The 18,425-nt window shown below is 40.6% G+C and overlaps 1 pseudogene; it reads left to right on the forward strand.

Moving 5' to 3' along the window:
* Nucleotides 1-166: 166 nt before the first annotated feature.
* LOC105756126 (zinc finger protein 699-like) lies at nt 167-18,168 on the forward strand (annotated as a pseudogene).
* Nucleotides 18,169-18,425: the final 257 nt, after the last annotated feature.

Consider the following 18,425-nt stretch of genomic DNA (forward strand, 5'->3'; position numbering starts at 1 on the left):
CTAAGGGAGATGCCCTCCCTCTCCTGCGCAGCGCTGGCCTCTCCGCCCACCCTGCGCGGCTCCAGAGCCGCGCGACTTCTTGTAGCTCTAGTCGCCACTTTCCTGCCGCCTAGTGGGAGAATCCCACCCATCCCGCCCGCAGTCCTCAGAACCGCAGCTGTTTTCTGTATGGCCGTGGGATGTATCTTGTCTGTCGGTGCATTCACAGGTAAAATCGTGTAAATTCTCGCTAAGCAAAAGTGTGGGTCACAGACCAACAGCTTCAGCTTTCCTGGAGGTTTGTGAGAAATGGAGAGTCACGGGCCTGATAGACGACCAGGGTAGTTGGCCTGAGTCTAAATGCCCCCCTCCCACCTCCTCTAGTCAGCTGCTCACTTTGTTGTTAGGTGCCATCGAGTTCTGACTCACAGCGACCCTATGTACAGCAGAAGGAAGGAAACACTGCTGGGTCCTGCGCCATCCTCACAGTCATTGTTAGACTTGAGCCCATTGTTGCAGCCACTGTGTCAGTCCATCTCCTTGAGGGAATTCCTCTTTTTCGCTGGTCTTCTACTTTACCAAGCCTGATGTCCTTCTCCAGGGACTGGTCTCTCCAGATAACATTTCCAAAGTATGTGAGATGAAGTTTCACCATCCTTGCTTCTAATGAGCATTCTGGCTGTACTTCTTCTAAAATAGATTTGTTCATTCTTCTGGCAGTCCATGGTATATTCAGTATTCTTTGCCAACACCATAATTCGAAGGCATTAATTCTTTGATCTTGCTTGTTCATTGTCCAGCTTTCCCATGCATATGAGGCGACTGAAAACACCAGGCGCACCTTAGTCCTCAAAGTGATGTCTTTGCTTTTGAACGCTTTAAACAGGTCTTTTGCAGAGGATTTGCCCAATGCAGTGTGTTGTTTGATTTCTTGACTGCTGCCTCCATGAGCATTGATTGTGGATCCAAGTAAAATGAAATCCTTGACAACTTCAATATTTTCTCCATTTATCATGATGTTGCTTATTGGTCCAGTTGTGAGGATTTTTGTTGTCTTTATGTTGAGGTGTGATCCATACTGAAGGCTGTGGTCTTTGATCTTCATCAGTAAGTGTTTCCAGTCCTCTTTCAGCAAGCAAGGTTGTATCATCTGCATATAGCAGGTTGTTAATGAGTCTCCCTCCAGTCCTGATGCTGCATTCTTCTCCACGTAGTCCAGCTTCTCGGATTATTTGCTCAGCATACAGATTGAATAACTGTGGTGAAAGGATACAGCCCTGACGCACACCTTTCCTGATTTTAAACAACACAGTATCTCCTTGTTCTGTTTGAATGACTGCCTTTTGATCCGTATACAGGTTCCTCATGAGCACAATTAAGTATTCTGGAATTCCCATTCTTTGCAGTGTTATCCATAATTTGTTATGATCTGCACATTCGAACTTTGCATAGTTAATAAAACACAGGTAAACATCTTTCTGGTATTCTCTGCTTTCAGCCAGATCCATCTGACATCAGCAATGATATGCCTTGTTCCACATCCTCTTCTGAATCTGGCTTGAATTTCTGGCAGTTCCCTGTTGATGTACTGCTGTAACCGCTTTTGAATGATCTTCAGCAAAATTTTACTTGTGTGTGATATTAATGATATTGTTTGATAATGTCTACATTCTGTTGGATCACCTTTTTTTGGAATGGATACAAATGTGGATCTCTTGGCCATGTTTGGTTGGCCAAGAGATTGGCCTGGTAGTTGGCTGGCAAGGTAGCTGTCTTCCAAAGTTCTTGGCATAGACGAGTGAGCACTTCTAGTGCTGCAGCCGTTTGTTGAAACATCTCAGTTGGTATTTCATCAATTCCTGGAGCCTTGTTTTTTGCCATTGTCTTCGGTGCAGCTTGGACCTCTTCCTTCAGTACCGTTGGTTCTTAATCATATGCTGCCTCCTGAAATGGTTGAACGTCAACCAGTTCTTTTTTGGTACAGTTAAACTCTGTGTATTCCTGGTCTACATCTTCTTTTGATGCTTCCTGCATCATTTAATATTGTCCCCGTAGAATCCTTCAGTATTGTAACTCGAGGCTTGAATTTTTTCTTCAGTTATTTCATCTTGAGAAATGCCAAGTGTGTTCTTCCCTTCTGGTTTCCTATCTCCAGGTCTTTGCACATTTCATTATATTCTCAAGATGCCCTGTAAAATCTTCTGTTCAGCCCTTTTACTTCATCATTTCTTCCTTTCTCTTTAGCTACTCTATGTTGAAGAGCAAGTTCCAGAGTCTCTTCTGACATCCATTTTGGTCTTTTCTTTCTTTCTTATGTTTTTAATGACCTCTTGCTTTCTTCATGTATGATATCCTTGATGTTATTCCACAGCTTATTTGGTCTTCGGTCATTAGTGTTCAGTGCGTCAAATCTGTTCTTGAGATGTTCTCTAAATTCGTGTGGGATCTACTCAAGGTTGTACTTTGGCTCTCTTGGACTTATTCTAATTTTCTTCAACCTCAGCTTGAACTTGCATATGAGATATTCTAGTATTCCCTTTTGGACTAGAGTTCCCCTTGGAGGCATAACTGCTAGTGTAGCCACTTTATGTCAAATTCAAACCTTTATTCAAAACTATTCAATTTTCCTAGTTCAGAATCTGAGCATTTCCCCTCATATGATGCCAGATTATCAATTTACATCCTAACGGCCTAATATATACCGGAACTGTGCTCTCTCTTCCCTCTAGCTTGAAACTTCAGAAGCAGGAATGGAGTCTGTTTCGGAGGTCACAGTTTGATTCTTCGTGTACAGGAGGAGGCAACCTATAGGTTGAGATAATGGGCTTTTGGGTACTATCTTAGTCATCTAGTGCTGCTCTAATAGAAGTACCACGAGTGGATGGCTTTTAACAAGAGAAATTTATTCTCTCATAGTCCAGTAGGCTACAAGTCCAAATTCAGGGCATCAGCTTCAGGGGAAGGCTTTCTCTCTCTGTCGGCTCTGCAGGAAAGTCCTTGAGATGCATCAGTCTTCCCTTGGTCTGGGAGCACCTCAGTGCAGGAACCTCAGGTCCAAAGGACACCTTCTGCTCCTGGCACTGCTTTCTTGGTGGTGTGAGGTTCCCATGTGTCTCTGCTCACTTCTCTTATATCTCAAAAGAGATTGGATTAAGACACTATCCAATTTTGTAAACCTCATCAACATAACCTCATCACAGTGATAGAATTTATAACACAAAAGGAGATCACATGTAACCTCATCATAGGGATAGAGTTTACTGCACGTAAGGAAATCACATCAGATTACACAATCATACAATACTGGGAATCATGACCTAGCCAAGTTGCTACACACATTTTTTTGGGAACACATTTCAATCCATGACAGGTACCAATGGAGTCAGAGACCAAACCCTTCCCATAGTCCACCCGGGGCACTATGAACTGTATGACTCTGAAATCTGACATGTCCAAGACAGAGCTTTTAAAATCTCACCCGAACAAATGTGCTTCTCACTTCGCTTTCCCATACCAGTAAGTGGCATCAGCATCCATTCACTAGATTAGGGGAAATAGTCCAAGCTACCCTGTGAGAGATCTACCCTATGAAAGCAGCCTCTGAACTTTCTTGTCTTTTTTCCCTTGTCGTAAGCAGATATAATCTCCACCCAGCAGTCAGAGACATATTTCAAAAATGTAAACCAGGTAAGCTATCAGTCACATTCAGAATACAACCCATATGTTTTACATTGAGCAACAAGATCCTACATGGTCAGGCTTATGTATAACTTTCTGACTTAAATTTATAACTCACCCTCAAAAGATATGCTTTTGACACATTTTCTAAAACCTTTTTCAAACAGTCAAGATTTTCCATGCCTTTTGGTCTTGCTCCAAGTATTTCTTCTGATTAGAGAAAAACTTTTTAACCATAAGGATCTGATAATTGTTAAAATTCAGGTCTCACTTCAAATGTCACCTCAGTGAGTGCCTGTCCTGCCCCCAGAAAGTTACTCCCATTCATTGCTATGTTTACATGTCACTGCACTTTTCAGAAGGAGGTAAATCCACTTTAGGTTGACATTAGCCTTAATCACATAAAAACAACCAAATTGAATTGAATGTTACCTTTGCTCTATTTCTCTATGTAACAGCCTTCCAGCAAACAAAAAGCTGTGAAGCTCTGCATTGTGCTGATGGCAGCTTTCACACCATCTCTTCTATATTGGTCGCTTAGGGTTCTGGTAAGTCCACCAGAGCTGTGATGTCCACTAGCCACATGTGGCTGTGTCATTTAAAATTAATTAAAACAAAAAGAAAAACTTCTGTTCCTTGGTTGCACTTGTCACATGTTCAATGCTGAATAGTCACACGGGGCTAGTGGTTACCATATTGGACTGTACAGAAACAGAATATGTCTATCACCGCAAAGTTCCATTGGTAGTGCTACTCAAAAGTATATGCAAGTGATATCTGTGTGTGTGATTATTTTGTGTGTATCCTCAGTGATCAGTGTCATGAACAAGAAAACAAAATTTATAGTGCTTGCCCATAGATTTATAGTCTAGCGTGGGAGACAGTTTTACATAAATAATGAAAAAAACACGGACATCTTATACCTGTAATAAAACACCTGAGAGGTTGGACTATTTGAAAGGGAAAATTATTTTTGGTAGATTCAAAAAATTAGTTCGATTTAACGACATACACGGCTGAGCAGGGCTGATAGCATGTGTGATGGATGAGTGTGGAAAGAGTATTTTAGTTGGGAAAAATGAGTGTGTAAATCCGTGAGGCAGCAGAGAACCCAGTATCATCCATTCCTTGGTGAAAGTCAGAGATGATTGAAGCAGAGAAAACAAAGTGTGGGCTGAAGCAGGTGTTGTGTGAGCCAGACCAGGGAGGCAATGGCAGCAGCTCATTTAGAACCATGCTGACTATGGGCTTTTTGAAGGCCAGCGGACAGCCACTGATGGGGATTAAGCAGTGATGGGCGTGAGTATATTTGTGATTGAAAACAGAACCTGACCCAAGCCATGGTATTTTCAGTTGCCTTATATGCATGCGAAAGCTGGATGATGAATAAGGAAGATGGAAGAAGAATTGATACATTTGAATTTATGGTATTGGTGGAGAATGTTGAATATACCATGGACTTTCAAAAGACTGAACAAATCTGTCTTGGAAGAAATATAGTCAGAATGCTCCTTAGAAGCAAGGATGGCGAGACTTTGTCTCTCTTACTTTGGACACGTTATCAGGAGGGACCAATCCCTGGAGAAGGACATCGTGCTTGGTAAAGTAGTGGGTCAGCAAAAAAGAAGAATCTTCAGTTAGATGGGTTGACATAGTGGCTGCAACATGGGCTCAAACAGCGACGATTGTGAGGGGGGTGCAGGACAAAGCAGTGTTTTGTCCTGTTGTACATGGGCTCGCTGTGAGTCGGAATCAACTAGACAGCACCTAACAGCAACACAGTTCCTGTGCTGTAAATAGACTTTAGAAATGACAAGTATGATTGAATGACGTCAGGCAGGAGCTGGTTATGAACAAGGTAAGGAATACTGTGAGGAGGTCCAGACATAGAGATTGTAGATCAGGAAGATAGAAAATGATATAATGTAGATAGTTCAAAGGGCATCAGTTGATAGAATGCTCATTTCTTGAATTACAGGCTATAGAGCAGTGAATGCTTCTCAAAGTTGAATGTTGATGTGGATAACCCATGGGTCTTGTTAAAATGCACACTTTGATTCAGCAAGTCGGGGGTGGGGCTGGAGATCCTACATACCAAACAAGCTCCTATTTTGTGCTGAAAATAATACATATAGAAATAAAGATGTCAATTAAAATTAGAGAGTTCTATTAGAGAAAAATGGTAAGGGTCAGTGAAAAAAAAGAAGCCCCTCAACGAGTTGGATTGACCCAGTGGCTGCAACAATGGGCTGAAGCAGAACAACGATTGTGAGGATGGCACAGGACCCGGCAGTGTTTTGTTTTGTTGTACATAGGGTTGCTATGAGTCAGAAGTCAGACTCGAAGGCACCTAACAACAACAGTTAGAGAAGATAGGAAGGATAATGTTTAAAGAGTAGAGACTGGTATAAAGATCATGAGAGAGAGAACGTTTACATTAAGACCAAGAAATAAAAGTGTAGGAGTCAGCTTGGTGGGGGAGCAGGATGAAAATAAATGGGAACAGAGGCAGGGGGTGACTCCTTAGAAAAAACTTAATGATTTTCTGATTTTCTTGTTGATTTATTACGAGGTTGAAAGAGAAAGTGTTCAGGAAACCTCCCAGATTCCTCAAAAGCTGAGGGACTCATGGTGTCATGGTTTGAGAATGAAGGAGAAAAAAACCTCAAGGGGAAGAAAGAAATGTTAATTGCAAAAACAACAGGAAAAATACTGATCCCATATTACAATGCTAGAAATGAAAAAAATTTAAAAAGCACAACAGAGAGTTTTAATTACACATGATTAAAAATCGGTGGAGCATAATGAGTTCATTGACCAAACTTGAAAAATACGTTCCTCCTGAAAGTTCACCCATGTTGATACTAAATAACAGTGCATGTGTTGATCTACAAGGGACAGAGTTACCTAGGTGAACCCACAACCTCAGCTTTGGACCCCTGACTTCCTGGAGGAAATCAGGTTCATGTTTTCTAGCCTGTCTGGGTCTGAATGCTTCTCATGCTCTGGTATGAGTAAATTCTTCCATCTGTGATCTTGTTGCTGGAAGGAAAAGGCCTGTGTAGCTGTGTGAAGAATGCACGTGTGTGCTCTGGAAGGTCAAAGCCTGTTCTGCCTTAAATGCATATGCTCCCAGGGTGGGGCATTGTCTTGAGCCTGCGAGGAAGTCCTGCCCAAGGAAAGAGCTGAAGGCCAAGACCCTGTCACTCCCTCCTTACTCAACACTGTCTCCCTCCATCTTCCATTTCAGGTCCCAGGTGTGCACAGGGAGAACTCGTCCAGTCTAGACAGCTGGGTACCTAGGGCGACCATCTTGCACATCTGTAAATCACAAGGATTTCAACTAACTGGCTGTGTGGACCAAACATTATTCATCTGCCTCTAGATTGCCCAGTGGCTCTGCTTCCACTCCCATCCCTCTTAAGTGGCTTCTTGGGCTCAGAGAGGACATTAATTTACAGAAGCTGGAGCCAGGAAATGGTGAGTACCACAGAGAACTGGGTAATTCTTAGCATAAGGGCGGGGCTAAATATGATTTGGTGGGGGACCAGCTCTGTGCTCAATGCTCTGTGTTTCTTCTTTGAGGTAAAAGGTGGCAGAGGAGGCCAAGGGACTAAATTCTAAGGTATCCTAAGGCCCTGCTCCACTGTCACTGAGCCCTTCTCCTATACATATGTGGTTTTCAAGCCTTGGATGCCTGGGATCACCTTCCTCATGTGACCCTCAGGTCTGGTACCATGGAGTGTTAACATTCTCACTCTGGGCCTTGGTGTTCTCTTTGGAATGACACTTTCCTGACCAGAGCCTGAAGACAGAACAGCTCAGGCCGAGGAGGCTGAGCCCCAGTCCCTCTGGAGTCATCCTTGTTTTATCACTACATACAGTCTTCTTGGCTTCCTCCGGCACTGGAGCCCTTTCTGTGCAGTTCTAAAACTAGCTCATCTCTCACACTGTGTGATGGGGTAAAAAGGGGGAGGGAGTTAGTAGGGGAAGGCCCTGATGGTTTATGGGGTCCTGGGTGGGGTTCTTGCTCTCCTGACCTCACCAAAGGAATGAGGCTGCAGAGAGTGAGTCTGCTGGATTATGTGTGGGGTCTCCAGACCCATCTTTTTTTTTCCAGTGGGGAATGCTTTTGCCTGAGGCTTTCAGGTGTGTGAGAAGCACGATTCCCCAATCTAGGTCCTTGTCCTCCCACCTACTTATGCCTAAAACTAGTATTAAATCTGTATCATTTTCAATGGCTCTCCACAGTCGAGTAGGATCTAAAATTAAAGTTTTCTTTTTTTTGATTAGCAAAGTTCAGTATAGGAGATTGGTGTATTTAAGTTCTTAAGGTCACAGTTTCCACTGGAAGCAAATTTCTCGATTAGTTTGGTGTGTTTCTACTGAGAATTTTTTAATTTCATGGATAGAGAGCTACTCAAACACAGAGGAATGTCTGTTTTAACTGATGTAAAAGTTACTCTAAAGCTTACTTAAATCTTGAGGTGGATCTTAAAGACTCCTACATCTAACATATTGTGCGAGAACCCCTAGTGTTTTAAATCTTCTAGCCGTTTTGGAAGCATTCTTCTGACTGAGATATCAGTACAGACTGATATCCCTGGTCTCTGTTTAAAAAGAGAGCTCTGACTTACATTTTTATGATTTGCACAAATATATTTTACCATTTAATAACAGTTAGGCCCTTAGTGATTAGACCTTAAATATTTTGTACTTCTAAGTTGGAATTCCTAGGTATAAAAATGGTGTGGGGGCGGCATCTGACCTCCTCTAACTTTACAAGGGGGAGGGAGAACCAAGATCAACAGCCCAAGACTGATTCCTATGAGGTGGCGGTCAGACGTGCCTTCTCCCTTTGCCATCTTTACCAATTCTGACACCAACCGTCCCCCCCATGGCACTCTCTGTTTCTCTGCTGAGTTTGATAATTCATTGCAACGGTCACACAAAACTCACAGACAATACGACTATGAGGTTTATTAGGGAAGTAACAGGTCACAATTCAGGTTCAGGAACGCTCAGGGTACAGTTCTTCCATCAGGACCGTCTCCTTTCAGCTGTGCCCGCAGGCATGCCTCTCTCTGGCCCTCGGCCTCTGCCCTGCTCCGGTAAGTATTACAAAGCTCTTTTAGCTCTGCACCCCACTCCCTCCAGCAAGCCTCCTGCTCGAAGGGACTCAACTTTCTTGCTTCGTGGACTGGGCCATCTCCTGATTCTGCTGCCACAGCTTCTCACTGTCTTCAGTGTTACATCTCTGTCTCTCTCTCCCTCTCTGTCAGTCTCCTGCCTCCAGGAGCTTCTCAGTGCAGGGATCCTGTGTCCAAAAAATGCAGTCCACTCCTGACTCTTCTTTGGTGATGTTGGTGAGATCATCTCCTTCTGCCTCTGGGATGGCTCATTTTAAGCCTAGCGGGATGGCAAAACCGACCGATCCCTTTGTTAGGGTGCCATATACCTTATTTGTATAGTTCCACCCAGTCAGCTCACTTGGGTGTGAGTTATAAGACCATGATGAGAAAGGCCATATAAAAGCAATCCCTTGCACCACAACATGACTGTGAGGTTTTTTATTTTATACTGTTGTTCGAATATTCTCATTTCCTTATTGATTGTCTAGATAATGTGTCCCTTATTTAAAGTGGAATATTAAAATTTCCAACTATGATTGTTATTGTTGTTAGGTTCCATTGAGTCTGTTCTGACTCATAGCAACGCTGTCTACAATAGAATGAAACACTGCCCGGTCCTGCGCCATCCTCACAATTGTTATGTTTGAACCCATTATGCAGCCACTGTGTCAGTCCATCTTGTTGAGGGTCTTCCTCTTTTTTGCTGATCCTCTACCAAGCATGATGTTCTTCGCTAGAGATTAGTCCCTCCTGATAACATGTCCAAAGAATGTGAGACGAAGTCTCACCATCCTCACCTCCAGGGAGCACTCTGGCTCTACTTCTTCCAAGACATATTTGTTCTTCTGGCAGTTCACAGTATAGTCAGTGTTCTTCACCAGCACCATAATTCAAAGGCATCAGTTCTTCTTCAGTCTTCCTTATTCGTTGTCCAGCTTTCTCATGCATGTGAGGTGATTGAAAATATCATGGCTTGGGTCAGGCGCACCTGCGTCCTCAAAGTAACATGTTTGCTTTTCAACACTGTAAAGAGGTCTTTTGCAGCAGATTTGGTCACTGCAGTGTGTCATTGGTTTCTTGACTGTTGCTTCCATCAGTGTTGATTGTGGATCCAAGTAAAATGAAATCGTTGACAACTTCGATCTTTTCTCTGTTTATCATGATGTTGCTTATTGGTTCAGTTGTAAGGGTTTTTGTTTTCTTTATGTTGAGGTGTAATTTATACTGAAGGCTGTAGTCTTTGATCTTCATCAGTAAGTGCTTCAAGTTCTCTTCGCTTTCCTCAAGCAAGGTTGTGTCATCTGCATATCACAGATTGTTAATGAGTCTTCCACCAATTCTGATGCCACGTGTTTCTTCATATGGTCCAGCTTCTGGGATTATTTGCTCAGCATACAGGTTGAATAAGTATGGTGAAAGGCTACAACCCTGACACACACCTTTCCTGATTTTAAACCACGCAGTATCCCCTTGTTCTGTTTGAATGACTGCCTCTTGGTCTATGTACAAGATCCTCAGGAGCACAGGTAAATGTTTTCAAATTCCCATTCTTTGCAGTGTTATCCATAATTTGTAATGATCCACACAGTCGAATGCCTTTGCATAGTCCATAAAACACAGGTAAACATCTTTCTGGTATTCTCTGCTTTCAGCCAAGATCCATCTGACATCAGCAGTGATATCCCTTGTTCCACGTCCTTTTCTGAATCTGGCTTGAATTTCTGGCAGTTCCCTGTCGATGTGCTACTGCAACCGCCTTTGAATGAGCTTCAGCAAAATTTTACTTGTGTGTGATATTAATGGTATTGTTCGATAATTTCTGCATTCTCTTGGATCACCTTTCTTTGGAATAGGCACAAATATGGATCTCTTCCAGTCAGTTGGCCAGGTAGCTGTCTTTCAAATTTCTTGGCATAGATGAGTGAGCACCCCCAGTGCTGCATCTATTTGTTGAAACATTTCAATTGGTATTCTGTCAGTTCATGTATCCTTGTTTTTCACCAATGCCTTCAGTGCAGCTTGGACTTTTTCCTTCAATACTAGTTCTTGATCATATGCTACGTCTTGAAATGGCTGAACATCAACCAGTTCTTTTTGGTACAGTGATTCCATGTATTCCTTCCATCTTCTTTTGATGCTTCCTGCGTCATTGAATATTTTACCCATAGAATCCTTCAAAATTGCAACTTGGGCTGGAATTTTTTTCTTCGGTTCTTTCAGCTTGAGAAATGCTGAGCGTGTTCTTCCCTTCTAGTTTTCTCTCTTCAGATCTTTGCACATTTCATTATAATACTTTTGTCTTCTTGAGCTGCTCTATGAAATCTTCTGTTTAGCTCTTTTACGTCATCATTTTTTTCCATTTGCTTTAGCTACTCGATGTTCAAGAGCAAGTTTTAGAGTCTCTTCTGACATCCATATTGGTCTTTTCTTCCCTGTCTTTTAAGTGACCTTTTGCTTTCTTCATGTATGATATCCTTGATGTATGATTGTATGAACTATGATTGTAGAACTGTTTCTCTCTTTAATTCTGTCGTTGTTTTGTTCCCCTTCTCATCTCCTTTTCAGTATGTTTTTTAGATGTTTTCTTTCTTGTTACCATGAAGATAACATTTAACATCCTGGATTTATAACAGTGGAAATTAAATTACTTTCTACTTAAGTACAGTATTATACAAAAAATTTGGTTCTGTATACCTCCATATCTCTGCCTTAAGTTTTGTTCTCACAAATTCCATGTTTATCCATTGTGTTTCCATAACATAAATTTACAAATACTTTATGCATTTGTTACTTAAATCACGTATGACATGAAAAGTATAGGTACAGACCTAAAATACAATAATACTGGCTTTTATGTTTGCCCATATAATTGCCTATACTGGAGATCTTTATTTCTTTATACAGCTTCAGATTACTAACAGTGTTCTTTCATTTTAGCCTGAAGGACTCCCTTAACAATTCTTGTAAGGCAAGTCTAGTCTAGTGGTAACCAACTTCTTAAGCTTTTGTTTATCTGGGTATGTTTTAATTTCACCCTCATTGTGAAGTACAGTTTTGGTAGTTGTAGAATTCTTGGTTGACAGTTTATTTATCTATTTTCTTTCTTTCAGCACTTTAAATACGTCATTCCACCGCCTTTGGGTCTCATGAATTCTGTTAATTTTATTGAGGATCCCTCCTGTGTGATGTGTCATTTCCCTTGCAGCATTCAAGATTCTGTCTTCGTCTTTGGTTTCCAACAGTTTGGGTATGATACCTCTCCGTGTTGATCTCTTTAAGTTAATCTTGCTTGGAGTTCATTGAACTTTCTGAATATGCAGATTAATGTTTTTCGTCAGATTTAGGATGATTTCAGCCATTATTTCTGTAAATATTCTTTATGCTCCTTTTTGTTTCACTTCGCTTTTGGGTACTCCCCTAATGCATATGTTCATCCACTTGATGATGTCCTAAAAGTCCTTCTGGCTCTCTTCACTTTTCTTTATTCTTTTTCTTTTCTTGTCCTCACACTGAATAATTTCAATTGTCCTATATTCAAATTCACTGATTCTTTGTTCTACTAGCTCAACTCTTCTAGTAAATTTTTCATTTTAGTTATTTTACTTTTCATCTCCAAAATTTATCCTTGGTTCCTGTTTATAATTCATATCACTTTGTTGATATTCTCATCTTGTTAATACATTGTTTTTCTTTAGTTCTTTCTAGCCTACTCTGGAAATACAAGCTGCCACTGCTTTAAGACCGCCACCTAACCAAGCAGCAGTTGAGGCATGGGCAAGTAGAAAATGCCACAAACCTTTTCTACCGTTTTTAAATCACCTTTTTCTTGACTCTGTGTTTGCTTGATTGCAGTAAACCTTTGGTTCCAAAGTTCTGACAAAGTTGGTTCTGCCAGTTTCTGCTTGGTTTTTTTTTTTCTTATGTCCTTTGTGACAGAGCATTGAGTATGTTATTGCTTGTCTGTAACTTTCCTTAGCTATGAACTGTTTGAAATAGTATCTGCTTAGGAGAGTCATTATGAGAAATAAATGAGCTAGTGTGTCAAAAGCTTTTTGCAAACCTTTTCACATTTTGTAGTTGCTCAATAAACGGAACATTTTGTAATCTATATATTGTAATGAGTGTCAGGGTTTTTCATGGCTTTAAAATATGTAACCTGGCCCACTGCACTGCAGGAGACTTGAATTTTGATTTTGTGTCATGATTAAAGATTACTTAGGCAGCTCATTCACCCCCTGCCTTTACAAGGGAGCCTTCCTATTCTACAGCTTCTCTGTTGTTCAGAGAAATTTTACCTTCAGAAGTGCAGTGTGGCAGCCTTTTCTCTCCTCACTGTATGTGGAAGCTAATGGGTTGAAGATATGTCTTGAGTCTAACCTTTCATGAGACCCTGTACCCTAGGAGGTTCAGGTAGTCAAACAGAGTTCAGATTGTCATGCATGTACAAGTTAGATCGTCAAACTTATATGTCTCCCAGGGGCTTCTAATGTGAGAAAATTTTGAAGGGGAACCTCCAGAGGACTGGTATAAAGTTTCTTAGGATTCATGGGCAAATAAACTGGTAAACCCCCTGATCCTCTATTAACTTATGAAATACAACTCTTAACCTATTCTTCATGGTCAGCAAATGCAAAGCCATGATTTTGGCCTTTGTAGAAATAGGACTCTGTCATCTTATAACATACATTTGTGTGGATGTCTGTGTGGATGTTTGTTGAGGGAGATGATCACTAATAATTGATGTTCAGTAGCATTCAGGCATGAAATCTTGAGAATTGTGTGGAGATCTATATTCTCATGTCTCCCATCTCTCACCTGAGCTCTGTTTAACTTTCTAATCCCCTTGCCTGACTCCATGAAATGGTCAGATGGGATGACAGTGCAACTGCTGAATTACTGAAAAATTTGTGAAAGACGTAAAAATTCTTAATTCTCATTAACATTATCCTCTTTTTGGCGAGTGGTCCTGTCACATCCTAATGATCTGGCTTCTTGAACAAGATACAGGCAGCTCAGGCTGTGTTGCTACTTTGCGTGGGCCCTTGGGCCTCCCATGGCCGGTAAATGGAAAAAGGGAAAGCTTCAAGTCCTTCAGTGTTTCCTAGTTATTAATATCCCGTCCTGCTTTCACCCTGTACTTCATGTTTTATTGAGTGTTCTGGTGGGTCTTATGGAAGGAGGTGAAATTGATTTTTTTCCACAAAGAAATGATTATCTGAATGTGTAAATAGGTCTTTCATTTGTAGAGAATTTCTCTCCCTTTTGCTGTGTTCTGGCTGTTCTGAACTAAAAATATAGAGACAAATAGCGCTGGAATGGGTCACAGTTAAACTATAGTTCAGTGTTAGAAATACTGTTAATTCTATGATATAAGACGCCAACAGTCATGAGGTAAATGTAGTCAGCAAAGGGACAAGGCTGATGGCCAAAGTCTAGAGTAGAACACAGAAAGAACCTTGTGTAACGTTTGTGTTTTATTCTCAGTTCCCCTGAACTGACAACCTCACCCATCCTTTTGCACACATTGAGGAAGATGGTAGGTACCTTGCTGATCCAGAAATTGTGTTATGTTTTAGGACTCAGTAGTCTTTGACGATGTGGCAGTGGAATTTACCCAGGAAGAGTGGGCTTTGCTGGATTTTTCTCAGAGGAAACTCTACAGAGATGTGATGATGGAAACCTTCAGGAACCTGGATTCAGTTAAGGATGGCTTCATTTTTATTTCTCTAGTGAATAAATATATTGTACTTATCAACTTTCTTAGAGGATTTGGGTTGAGAAATTAGAATATATTGGCAAACATGACAGATGTTGTCACTGCCCTCATGGGGCTTAGACTCTAGTGGCTTCCCCATGAAAGTAAAAATCTATGTATTAAACTATTTCTTTTGTGGTTAAAAATCTTGAGGCTTTTTAAGTGTTGTAAGTATGAGCACTGACTTCAGGGGTCAGTTTGGGGCAAAGAGAGATCTATGGGTTAGGACATTACATTAGAATTTTACAGTGTTTACTGCAAATTTGAGGTGATTATTTTGCTGCAAATAAACTCACACCTATCCATCTATAGAGACCCTGGAGACCAACGTATTGGCACAGTGTCAGGTAAATGTGCTCCTCTATCTTCCCTCATTATTTGCCTTTCTCCATGAGCACTGTGTCAACCACACTAATTTTTCTCCCTGAGAAGCAAGGGAAAAATCTGAGGAGAGTGGAGATAGGACTTAGCCAGAGCCATAGTGTCAGGAAGCAATAGGAAGGCAAGAATCCTTTGAAGGACCGGTCCTACTGAGATGGAATTACGTTAGAAGTCAACTCGAAAAAAATCTCTTTTGGTTTGAGTAGGTTGAACATCCACACATACCTGAGATGACTTTTTTGATTTTTCAGTAATCCTTTCATGCCTTCTTGAGGGAAAAGACTTTCCCTATTTCCTCTTACAATACTACCTTTAAGCACATGTATTTTTTGCAGTACCTTTCTGTTTTGTTCTCCTAATTATATCCTGTTTGTGCCACCATCACTCTTAATCATCATGGAATTATTTCTTTGTAAATTTTTTACCCGTTTGACAATTGTCTAAGTCCTGAAACTGCCATATGCTTCACAGTATTTCTTTCCTCACAGATGCCTTTTTCCTCATAAAGTTACCTGTTTTGTTTCATTTTGTGAAATTCCACTGAAAATTATTGGGTCAGTTTCTCAACAGGATAATAATGGACAAAAGTTATCCAGTGAACATACAGTGCAGTGCGATTCATGAAGAAGGACTGCTCCTCCATGTTGGGAAAAATCTGTGACAGTGAAGATCACAACAACCAGGGGAGGCAGGTGAGGTGAGTATCTTTCACATAACAGTGAGCAGTTCTTCAGGATAGAGTCTTAAGGTGTCATAGCATTTCTGTGTGTGTGTGTGTGTGTGTGTGTGTGCGTATGGAGTTCCAGAACGGTGGGTTTACATAGTTTTCACATTATTTCCATAAATGTGAATCAGATATTGGATATTTGAAACGTATTTCACTTGTACCCAATTATCTGAAAGCCCCATTATTTAGAAAGACTGTGACAGTAATGGTAGTGCCTTCTTTGAGATGATTCAATTTATGCAGCATGAGACAACTAAGGGCAGAAAATACACACATTCACTGTGGTATGGTAATTGTGAAATGGTAACAAACTTAATTCTAACATGCTTCCTATTTTTAACAGACGTTATGCAGTAGAGAGCCTATGTGAAAATAAAGATGGGACAGTAAAGAAAGGTGAAGAAGGTAATCAGTGTGGAAAAACTTTCAGCTGGATTGAAAATCTTACTATGCTCAAAAGAACTCCTGCTGGAGTAAATTCTTCTGAACACTGTGAATGTGGAAACGCCTTCATGGATCATTCATCATTTAAGCGTCACATCAGACCTCACATTGGATACAAACCTTATCAGTGTAAGCAATGTGGAGAAGCTTGCCATTGTCCGTTTTTCCTAAGACCTATTGGGAGAAATCTTATTGGAGACAAACATTATAAATGTAAGGATTGGGGAAAACCCCACAGCTCCTCCTCCCCCCTCACTAAACATATAATAACTCACAGTGGAGAGAGACCTTATGAACGTAAGGAATGTGGGAAAGCCTTTAGTCGTTCCTTATTACTCGCTAAACATATAAGATCTCATAGTGGAGAGAGGCCTTATGAATGTAAAAAATGTGGGAAACCTTTAGTCTGTCTTCACACCTCACTAGACATATAAGAATTCACAATGGAGAGAGGCCTTATGAATGTAAGGAATGTGGGAAGGCCTTTAGTTGTTATTCATCCCTCACCACACATAAACGAACTCACAGTGGAGAAAAGCCTTATGAATGTAAGGAATGTGGGAAAGCCTTTAGTCGGTCCTCACACCTCACTAGCCATATAAGAACTCACAGTGGAGAGAGGCCTTATGACTGTAAGGAATGTGGGAAAGCCTTTAGTCATTCCTCATCCCTCACCACACATACACGAACTCTCAGTGGAGAAAAGCCTTATGAATGTAAGGAATGTGGGAAAGCCTTTAGTCCTCAGCCCTCACTACACATATAAGATCTCACAGTGGCGAGAAACCTTATAAATGTAAGAAATATGGCAAAGCTTTTAGTTTCTCAAATCTCACTACTCATATAGGAACTCACAGTGGAGAGAGACCTTATGAATGTAAGGAATGTGGGAAAACCTTTAGTCATTCCTCACACCTCACTAGAGATACAAGAATTCACAATGGAGAGAGGCCTTATGAATGTATGAAATGTGGGAAAGCCTTTAGTTCCTCGAATCTCACTATTCATACAGGAACTCATAGTGAAGAGAAGCCTTGTGAATGTAAGGAATGTAGGAAAGCCTTTAGTCGTTCCTCATCCCTCACTACACATATAAGAGCCCACAGTGGGGAGAGGCCTTATGAATGTAAGGAATGTGGGAAAGCCTTTAGTTGGTCCTCACACCTCACTAGCCATATAAGAACTCATAGTTGAGAGAGGCCTTATGAATGTAAGGAACGTGGGAAAGCCTTTAGTCATTCCTCATTCCTCACTACACATATAAGAATTCGCAGTGGATAGAGAGCTTATGAATGTAAGGAATGTGGGAAAGCCTTTAGTCATTCCTCATTCCTCACTAAACATATAAGAACTCACAGTGGATAGAGAGCTTATGAATGTAAGGAATGTGGGAAAGCCTTTAATGTGTCTTCACATTTCACATATAAGATCTCACAGTGGAGAGAAATTATTGAATGTAAAGAATGTGGAAAAAGCTTTAGTTCCTCAAATCTTACTACTCATCGAAACTAACAGTGAAGCCTTTATATATGTGTGGAATGAGGGGAACTCTTCAGTTCTCAGCGTTTTGAAGACATGAGAAGGAACACTCACAAGAAACAATATGTGTGTGAGTAATGTAATGTTAGAAAACATTTGGTTATCTCTCAACTTTTCAATAGTCATGCAGTGTAAGAAATGTGATATGGGAAAGTTTTTGTTTTTCTCTCTGTACTTCACAAGATGTGAGGATTCACCCATGTTGAAAAGCCTTTGCTAATTATCTCTACTGAATATGTGAGAAATTACACTTGAGAAAGTATGCATATGTATGGGACGTGGAAACATCTACAAGTCTTTTGGAATTCCTGGAAAATGTGGGATATTATACAATAGATTGATCCTATGGATGTAAAACACAAGAACCCTCAGTATCCGTACTCACTTAACCTCTTTGAGACCTCACACATGAAAAGACTGTGACTGTAAGCATAGTACCCTTTCATTTGTAGCAGTTAATTTTGGATAAGTATTATAATAATAATTTGGTTCTGTTACATACAAATGGATTTTATTACAAAATGTCATCAACCCTGGGGTCTCTTGAAATGTTTCTTTTTATCAACTTAAAAAAAAATTTTTATACTTTTTACATTATAACGTAGTAGCTTCTCGTCAGAAATTTGAATTTAACAGAAAATTATAAGGAAACTAAAAAAAATCACTCAATATCCCACTCCTCTAGTTATTTTGAGTACTTCCTTTTAGACTTTCTTGAATTCTTAGCAACGTTTTCTTACAGAATGTTTCTTACAGAATGTGTGTGTGATTTTGTACTGAACATTTTTTG

The sequence above is a fragment of the Trichechus manatus genome, unplaced genomic scaffold (genome assembly GCF_000243295.1).
Source record: "Trichechus manatus latirostris isolate Lorelei unplaced genomic scaffold, TriManLat1.0 scaffold00002, whole genome shotgun sequence".
NCBI lineage: Eukaryota > Metazoa > Chordata > Mammalia > Sirenia > Trichechidae > Trichechus > Trichechus manatus.